Source organism: Oncorhynchus mykiss, chromosome 10 (assembly GCF_013265735.2).
Source record: "Oncorhynchus mykiss isolate Arlee chromosome 10, USDA_OmykA_1.1, whole genome shotgun sequence".
NCBI lineage: Eukaryota > Metazoa > Chordata > Actinopteri > Salmoniformes > Salmonidae > Oncorhynchus > Oncorhynchus mykiss.
In genome coordinates this window covers 82,032,584-82,042,583 of record NC_048574.1, presented here as the reverse complement: position 1 = coordinate 82,042,583, position 10,000 = coordinate 82,032,584, and the positions used below count along the sequence as shown (strand labels likewise).

General features: G+C 48.1%; 1 protein-coding gene across 1 annotated transcript in view; it reads right to left on the bottom strand.

Moving 5' to 3' along the window:
- The window catches only part of LOC118936694 (TBC1 domain family member 1-like), a gene marked incomplete at its 5' end in the record, with an annotated part of 123,517 nt that overhangs the window by 78,354 nt on the left and 35,163 nt on the right, over positions 1-10,000 (bottom strand). The gene's annotated exons all lie outside the window — the stretch shown is intronic.

Here is a 10,000-nt window from a genome sequence, read left to right as displayed (position 1 = left end):
TGTCATGGGTGCTTACATGTTTTGGTATAGGTATAGTATAGGTATAGTATGGTATAGTATAGGTATAGTATAGTATAGGTACAGTATAGTATAGGTATAGTATAGGTATAGTATAGGTACAGTATAGTATAGGTACAGTATAGTATAGGTATAGTATAGGTATAGTATAGGTACAGTATAGGTTACATGTTTTGGTATAGGTATAGTATAGGTATAGTATAGGTACAGTATAGTATAGGTATAGTATAGGTACAGTATAGTATAGGTATAGTATAGGTTACATGTTTTGGTATAGGTATAGTATAGGTATAGTATAGGTATAGGTGGGCCCCAGCAGGAATCAAACCCATGATGAAGTACATAACAACACATTAGAACGGGTGGCCAGTAATAAACTAGTCCTTGAACATCTCTAAAACTAAGAGCGTTCTGTATTTGGTACAAATCATTCCCTAAGCTCTAGACCTCAGCTGAATCTGGTAATGAATGGTGTGGCTGTTGAACAAGTTGAGGAGACTAAATTACTGGTCGTTACCTTAGATTGTAAACTGTCATGGTCAAAACATATTGATTCGATGGTTGTAAAGATGGAGAGAGGTCTGGGCCGTAATAAAGAGATTCTCTGCATTTTTGACAACACACTCCACAAAGCAAGTCCTGCAGGGTCTCTAGTTTTGTCTAATCTTGATTATTGTCCAGTCGTGTGGTCCCAGTGCTTCAAAGGAAAGACCTAGTGAAGCTGCAGCTGGTCCAGAACAGAGCGGCACGTCTTGCTCTTCATTGTAATCAGAGGGCTGATATAAATACTATGCATGCCAGTCTCTCTTGGCTCAGAGTTGAGGAGAGACTGACAGCATCACTTCTTCTTACAAGAAACAATCGTGTTGAAAATCCAAAATTGTTTGTATAGTCAACTTACACACAGCTCTGACTCACACACTTACCCCACCAGAAGTGCCCCTCGGGGGTCTTTTCATAGTCCCCAGATCCAGAACAAATTGAAGGAAGCGTACAGTATTATATAGAGCCCTTATTGCATGGAACTTCCTTCCATCTCATACTGTTTTAAATAAACAGAAAACCTGGTTTCACAAAACAGATAAAGCCTCCCGGCCACACCTCCTCTCCCCCTATTGGACCCAGATAGTTTGTGTCTATGTATTGATATGAGGGCAGATAAAGCCACACCTCCCGGCCACACCTCCTCTTCCCCTATTGGACCCAGATAGTTTGTGTCTATGTATTGATATGAGGGCAGATAAAGCAACACCTCCTCTCCCCCTATTGGACCCAGATAGTTTGTGTCTATGTATTGATATGAGGGCAGATAAAGCAACACCTCCTCTCCCCCTATTGGACCCAGATAGTTTGTGTCTATGTATTGATATGAGGACAGATAAAGCCACACCTCCCGGCCACACCTCCTCTCCCCCTATTGGACCCAGATAGTTTGTGTTTAAGCATTGATATGGAGGCTACATGGGCCTTTTTAATAATGAATATAGTTCTGTCCTTGAGCTGTTCTTGTCTATTGATGTTCTGAATTGTGCTCTGTGCTCTGTGCTCTGTGTTCTGTGCTCTGTGTTCTGTGTTCTGTGTTCTGTGCTCTGTGTTGTGTTCTGTGTTCTGTGTCCTGTGCTCTGTGTTGTGTTCTGTGTCCTGTGCTCTGTGTTCTGTGTTCTGTGTTCTGTGTCCTGTGCTCTGTGTTCTGTGCTCTGTGCTCTGTGTTCTGTGTTCTGTGTTCTGTGCTCTGTGCTCTGTGCTCTGTGCTCTGTGCTCTGTGTTCTGTGTTCTGTGTTCTGTGTCCTGTGTTCTGTGTTCTGTGTTCTGTGTTCTGTGGTCTGTGGACTGTGGTCTGTGGTCTGTGCTCTGTGCTCTGTGCTCTGTGTTCTGTGTTCTGTGTTCTGTGTTCTGTGCTCTGTGTTCTGTGTTCTGTGCTCTGTGTTCTGTGTTCTGTGTTCTGTGTTCTGTGCTCTGTGTTCTGTGTTCTGTGTTCTGTGTGGACCCTAGGAAGAGTAGCTGCTGCTTTGGCAACAGCTAATGGGGATCCTAATAAAATACCAAATAAGTGCGGTGTTCTGTTCAGACCGGGCCAGACGGTGAGGTCACCACACCTCTATGGGCCAGACGGTGAGATCACCACACCTCTATGGGCCAGACGGTGAGGTCACCACACCTCTATGGGCCAGACGGTGAGGTCACCACACCTCTATGGGCCAGACGGTGAGGTCACCACACATCTATGGGCCAGACGGTGAGGTCACCACACCTCTATGGGCCAGACGGTGAGGTCACCACACCTCTATGGGCCAGACGGTGAGGTCACCACACCTCTATGGGCCAGACGGTGAGGTCACCACACATCTATGGGCCAGACGGTGAGGTCACCACACCTCTATGGGCCAGACGGTGAGGTCACCACACCTCTATGGGCCAGACGGTGAGGTCACCACACCTCTATGGGCCAGACGGTGAGGTCACCACACCTCTATGGGCCAGACGGTGAGGTCACCACACCTCTATGGGCCAGACGGTGAGGTCACCACACCTCTATGGGCCAGACGGTGAGGTCACCACACCTCTATGGGACAACGTGATGGACGGTGAGGTCACCACACCTCGATGGGACAACGTGATGGACGGTGAGGTCACCACACCTCGATGGGCCCAACGTGATGGACGGTGAGGTCACCACACCTCGATGGGACAACGTGATGGACGGTGAGGTCACCACATCTCGATGGGCCCAACGTGATGGACGGTGAGGTCACCACACCTCGATGGGACAACGTGATGGACGGTGAGGTCACCACATCTCGATGGGACAACGTGATGGACGGTGAGGTCACCACACCTCGATGGGACAACGTGATGGACGGTGAGGTCACCACACCTCTATGGGCCAACGTGATGGACGGTGAGGTCACCACACCTCAATGGGCCCAACGTGATGGACGGTGAGGTCACCACACCTCTATGGGACAACGTGATGGACGGTGAGGTCACCACACCTCTATGGGACAACGTGATGGACGGTGAGGTCACCACATCTCGATGGGACAACGTGATGGACGGTGAGGTCACCACACCTCGATTGGACAACGTGATGGACGGTGAGGTCACCACACCTCTATGGGCCAACGTGATGGACGGTGAGGTCACCACACCTCAATGGGCCCAACGTGATGGACGGTGAGGTCACCACACCTCTATGGGACAACGTGATGGACGGTGAGGTCACCACACCTCGATGGGCCCAACGTGATGGACGGTGAGGTCACCACACCTCGATGGGCCCAACGTGATGGACGGTGAGGTCACCACACCTCGATGGGCCCAACGTGATGGACGGTGAGGTCACCACACCTCGATGGGACCAACGTGATGGACGGTGAGGTCACCACACCTCGATGGGCCCAACGTGATGGGCGGTGAGGTCACCACACCTCAATGGGCCCAACGTGATGGACGGTGAGGTCACCACACCTCGATGGGCCCAACGTGATGGACGGTGAGGTCACCACACCTCGATTGGACAACGTGATGGGCGGTGAGGTCACCACACCTCTATGGGACAACGTGATGGGCGGTGAGGTCACCACACCTCGATGGAACAACGTGATGGACGGTGAGCTCACCACACCTCGATGGGCCCAACATGATGGACAGTGAGGTCACCACACCTCTATGGGCCCAACGTGATGGACGGTGAGGTCACCACACCTCGATGGGCCCAACATGATGGACAGTGAGGTCACCACACCTCTATGGGCCCAACGTGATGGACGGTGAGGTCACCACACCTCTATGGGCCCAACGTGATGAACAGTGAGGTCACCACACCTCGATGGCCCAACGTGACAATTAAGGTCTTGGGTAGGTCTGTATCAGCTTTTTATTTATTTATTTATTTATTTTACCTTTATTTAACCAGGTAGGCAAGTTGAGAACAAGTTCTCATTTACAATTGCGACCTGGCCAAGATAAAGCAAAGCAGTTCGACAGATACAACAACAACAGAGTTACACATGGAGTAAAACAAACATACAGTCAATAATACAGTATAAACAAGTCTATATACAATGTGAGCAAATGAGGTGAGAAGGGAGGTAAAGGCAAAAAAGGCCTTGGTGGCAAGGTAAATACAATATAGCAAGTAAAACACTGGAATGGTAGTTTTGCAATGGAAGAATGTGCAAAGTAGAAATAAAAATAATGGGGTGCAAAGGAGCAAAATAAATAAATAAATTAAATACAGTTGGGAAAGAGGTAGTTGATAGGGCTAAATTATAGGTGGGCTATGTACAGGTGCAGTAATCTGTGAGCTGCTCTGACAGTTGGTGCTTAAAGCTAGTGAGGGAGATAAGTGTTTCCAGTTTCAGAGATTTTTGTAGTTCGTTCCAGTCATTGGCAGCAGAGAACTGGAAAGAGAGGCGGCCAAAGAAATAATTGGTTTTGGGGGTGACTAGAGAGATATACCTGCTGGAGCGTGTGCTACAGGTGGGAGATGCTATGGTGACCAGCGAGCTGAGATAAGGGGGGACTTTACCTAGCAGGGTCTTGTAGATGACATGGAGCCAGTGGGTTTGGCGACGAGTATGAAGCGAGGGCCAGCCAACGAGAGCGTACAGGTCGCAATGGTGGGTAGTATATGGGGCTTTGGTGACAAAACGGATTGCACTGTGATAGACTGCATCCAATTTGTTGAGTAGGGTATTGGAGGCTATTTTGTAAATTACATCGCCAAAGTCGAGGATTGGTAGGATGGTCAGTTTTACAAGGGTATGTTTGGCAGCATGAGTGAAGGATGCTTTGTTGCGAAATAGGAAGCCAATTCTAGATTTAACTTTGGATTGGAGATGTTTGATATGGGTCTGGAAGGAGAGTTTACAGTCTAACCAGACACCTAAGTATTTGTAGTTGTCCACGTATTCTAAGTCAGAGCCGTCCAGAGTAGTGATGTTGGACAGGCGGGTAGGTGCAGGTAGCGATCGGTTGAAGAGCATGCATTTAGTTTTACTTGTATTTAAGAGCAATTGGAGGCCACGGAAGGAGAGTTGTATGGCATTGAAGCTTGCCTGGAGGGTTGTTAACACAGTGTCCAAAGAAGGGCCGGTAGTATACAGAATGGTGTCGTCTGCGTAGAGGTGGATCAGAGACTCACCAGCAGCAAGAGCGACCTCATTGATGTATACAGAGAAGAGAGTCGGTCCAAGAATTGAACCCTGTGGCACCCCCATAGAGACTGCCAGAGGTCCGGACAACAGACCCTCCGATTTGACACACTGAACTCTATCAGAGAAGTAGTTGGTGAACCAGGCGAGGCAATCATTTGAGAAACCAAGGCTGTTGAGTCTGCCGATGAGGATGTGGTGATTGACAGAGTCGAAAGCCTTGGCCAGATCAATGAATACGGCTGCACAGTAATGTTTCTTATCGATGGCGGTTAAGATATCGTTTAGGACCTTGAGCGTGGCTGAGGTGCACCCATGACCAGCTCTGAAACCAGATTGCATAGCAGAGAAGGTATGGTGAGATTCAAAATGGTCGGTAATCTGTTTGTTGACTTGGCTTTCGAAGACCTTAGAAAGGCATGGTAGGATAGATATAGGTCTGTAGCAGTTTGGGTCAAGAGTGTCCCCCCCTTTGAAGAGGGGGATGACCGCAGCTGCTTTCCAATCTTTGGGAATCTCAGACGACACGAAAGAGAGGTTGAACAGGCTAGTAATAGGGGTGGCAACAATTTCGGCAGATAATTTTAGAAAGAAAGGGTCCAGATTGTCTAGCCCGGCTGATTTGTAGGGGTCCAGATTTTGCAGCTCTTTCAGAACATCAGCTGAATGGATTTGGGAGAAGGAGAAATGGGGAAGGCTTGGGCGAGTTGCTGTTGGGGGTGCAGTGCTGTTGACAGGGGTAGGAGTAGCCAGGTGGAAAGCATGGCCAGCAGTAGAAAAATGCTTATTGAAATTTTCAATTATGGTGGATTTATCAGTGGTGACAGTGTTTCCTATCTTCAGTGCAGTGGGCAGCTGGGAGGAGGTGTTCTTATTCTCCATGGACTTTACAGTGTCCCAGAACTTTTTTGAGTTAGTGTTGCAAGAAGCAAATTTCTGCTTGAAAAAGCTAGCCTTGGCTTTTCTAACTGCCTGTGTATAATGGTTTCTAGCTTCCCTGAACAGCTGCATATCACGGGGGCTGTTCGATGCTAATGCAGAACGCCATAGGATGTTTTTGTGTTGGTTAAGGGCAGTCAGGTCTGGGGAGAACCAAGGGCTATATCTGTTCCTGGTTCTAAATTTCTTGAATGGGGCATGTTTATTTAAGATGGTTAGGAAGGCATTTTTAAAAAATATCCAGGCATCCTCTACTGACGGGATGAGGTCAATATCCTTCCAGGATACCCCGGCCAGGTCGATTAGAAAGGCCGATTAGCTTTGAGTCGTCTTGGGTAAGTCTGTATCAGCTTGGAGTCGTCTTGGGTAGGTCTGTATCAGCTTGGAGTCGTCTTGGGTAGGTCTGTATCAGCTTGGAGTCGTCTTGGGTAGGTCTGTATCAGTTTGGAGTCGTCTTGGGTAGGTCTGTATCAGCTTGGAGTCGTCTTGGGTAGGTCTGTATCAGCTTGGAGTCGTCTTGGGTAGGTCTGTATCAGCTTGGAGTCGTCTTGGGTAGGTCTGTATCAGCTTGGAGTCGTCTTGGGTAGGTCTGTATCGGCTTGGAGTCGTCTTGGGTAGGTCTGCATCGGCTTGGAGTCGTCTTGGGTAGGTCTGTATCAGCTTGGAGTCGTCTTGGGTAGGTCTGTATCGGCTTGGAGTCGTCTTGGGTAGGTCTGTATCAGCTTGGAGTCGTCTTGGGTAGGTCTGTATCAGCTTGGAGTCGTCTTGGGTAGGTCTGTATCAGTTTGGAGTCGTCTTGGGTAGGTCTGTATCAGCTTGGAGTCGTCTTGGGTAGGTCTGTATCAGCTTGGAGTCATCTTGGGTAGGTCTGTATCAGTTTGGAGTCGTCTGGGGTAGGTCTGCATCAGCTTTGCACGTCTGGATTTTCTCCGATTCTTCCTTGCAGATTTTCTTAAACTCTTAAATTAGATGGGGAGTGGCGGTGAACAGCAATCTTTAAGTCTTTCCACAGATTTTCAATGGGATTCAAGTCTGGCTGGGCCACTCAAGGACTTTCACATTCTTGTTCTGAAGCCACTCCAGCGTTGCTTTGACAAATCTTCACCCCAGTCTAAGGTCGTTTGCACTCAAGCAGGTTCTCATCAAGGATCTCTGTACTTCGCTCCGTTCATCTTTCCCTCGATCCTGACTAGTCTCCCAGTCCCTGAAAAACAGTCAAATATTCGCCCCCAGTCTAAGGTCATTTGCACTCAAGCAGGTTCTCATCTAGGATGTGCCTGTATTTGGTTCCATTCATTGTTCCCTCCATCCTTACCAGTCTCCCCAGTCCCTGCTGTTGAAAAGCATCCCCACAGCATGATGCTGCCACCACCATGCTTCACGGTAAGGACGGTGTTAGACAGGTGATGAGCTGTGCCTGGTTGGACCACAGAATCTTTTGCCTCATCTTTTACATGCTTTTTTGCAATCTCCAAGTGTGCTGTCATGTGCCTTTTTTTTTTATCAGGGAGTGGCTTCCGTCTGGCCACTCCGGTTGTCCTTCTGGCAGGTTCTCCCATCTCACCTCGGGAACTCGGTAGTTCTGTCAGAGTGGTCATTGGGTTCCTGGTCCCCTCCCTGACCGTTGTCCTTCTGGCAGGTTCTCCCATCTCACCTCGGGAACTCGGTAGTTCTGTCAGAGTGGTCATTGGGTTCCTGGTCCCCCTCCCTGACCGAGGTCCTTCTTGCCCCGGTTGCTCAGTTTGGTCAGACAGCGAGCTCTAGACAGAGTCTGAGTCGTCTGGAGACCAATGTGATCTTGGAAACTTTCAAAAACTCTAGAAGTTGTTTTATAACCCTTTCCCCCCAGATATATGCCTCATCACAATTCTCTCAGAGATCTCCAAACAGTTCCCTGGACTTCCTGGTATAGTTTCTGCTCTGTCAACTGTGGAACCTTATATAGACAGGTGTGTTCCATGTTCCAACTCATTACAATTGGCCACAGGTGGACTCCAATCAAGTTGTAGCGACATCAAGGATGATCAAAGGGGTGTGACTACTTATGTAAACGAGATACATTGTATATACACACAACAGTGGAGTGTCAAGGTAAAGGGGGTGTGACTACTTATGTAAATGAGATGCATTGTATATACACACAACAGTGGAGTGTCAAGGCAAAAGGGGTGTGACTACTTATGTAAATGAGATGCATTGTATATACACACAACAGTGGAGTGTCAAGGCAAAAGGGGTGTGACTACTTATGTAAATGAGATGCATTGTATATACACACAACAGTGGAGTGTCAACGCAAAGGGGGTGTGACTACTTATGTAAATGAGATGCACACAACAGTGGAGTGTCAAGGCAAAAGGGGTTTGACTACTTATGTAAATGAGATGCATTATATATACACACAACAGTATGTGGACACCCCCTTCATACTAGTGCATTCTTCCATTTCAGCCACACCCATAAAAATCAGGCACACAGCCATGCAATCGTCATAGACAAACATTGGCAGTAGAACGGCATTGCGACGCACAATTGGACCAGTGTGGTCCGGGTTTGGGGAGGGGTCGGCCGTCATTGTAAAATAAGAATGTGTTCTTAACTGACTTGCTTAGTTAAATAAAAAAGGTTAAATGAAAAAAAAAAAAAAAAAAAAAAAAGTGATTTTCAACGTGATGCTGTGAACAATGCTAACCCGGTCAACTGTAAGTGCTGTTATTGTGAAGTGGAAACGTCTAGGAGCAACAACGGCTCAGCCGCGAAGTGGTAGACCGCACAAGCTCACAGAACGGGACCGCCGAGTGCTGAAGCGTGTAAAAATCGTCTGTCTTCGGTTGCAACCCCTCACTACCAAGTTCATTCATGATTCATGAAATGGGTTTCCGTGGCCGAGCAGCAGCACACAAGCCTAAGATCTGTGATTCTGTGCTTTCAACTTTGTGACAACAGTTTCCTGTCCTGTTTCAGCATGACAATGCCTCCGTGCTCAAAGCGAGGTCAATACAGAAATGGTTTGTCGAGATCGGTGTGGAAGAACTTGACTGGCCTGCACCGAGCCCTGACCTCAACCTCATCAAAAACCTTTGGGATGAATTGGAACGCCGACTGCGAGCCAGGCCTAACCGCCCAACATCAGTGCCCGACCTCACTATTGTCCTTTTGGCTGAATGGAAGCAAGTCTCCCTGCAGCAATGTTCCAACATCTAGTGGAAAGCCTTCCCAGAAGTGTGGAGACTGTTATAGCAGCAATGTTCCAACATCTAGTGGAAAACCTTCCCAGAAGAGTGGAGACTGTTATAGCAGCAATGTTCCTACATCTAGTGGAAAGCCTTCCCAGAAGAGTGGAGGCTGTTCTAGCAGCAAAGGGGGGGACCAACTCCATATTAATGACCATAATCTTGGAATGAGATGTTCGACGAGCAGGTGTCCACATACTTTTGGTCACGTAGTGCATTTCTGTGTTTCATTTTCAATAAATGTGCAAAGATTTAAAAACAAAATCAAATGTTGAATTCAGACACGAAGTACATAATGTGGAATAAGGGGTAGGAATACGTTCTGAAGGCAGCGTGAGTTTCTGACGGGACAGTATTTGTTGCACCAAACTGAAAGGGGGTCAGACAGAAGGCACTAGAAACAGGCGTGGTGACTCACCATGAGGTAATGTGATTGGTCTGCCTGGTTCCCTGCCTAAACATCAGATCAGAGGAGTGGCACACTGGTTGGCTGACTAACTGGCTGGCTGGCTGGCTGGTTGGTTGACTGCCTGGCTGACTGGTTGACTGGTTGGTTGACTGACTGGTTGGCTGGTTGGTTGACTGGCTGACTGACTGACGGGCTGACTGGTTGGTTGGTTGACTGGCTGGTTGACTGGCTGGTTGACTGGCTGG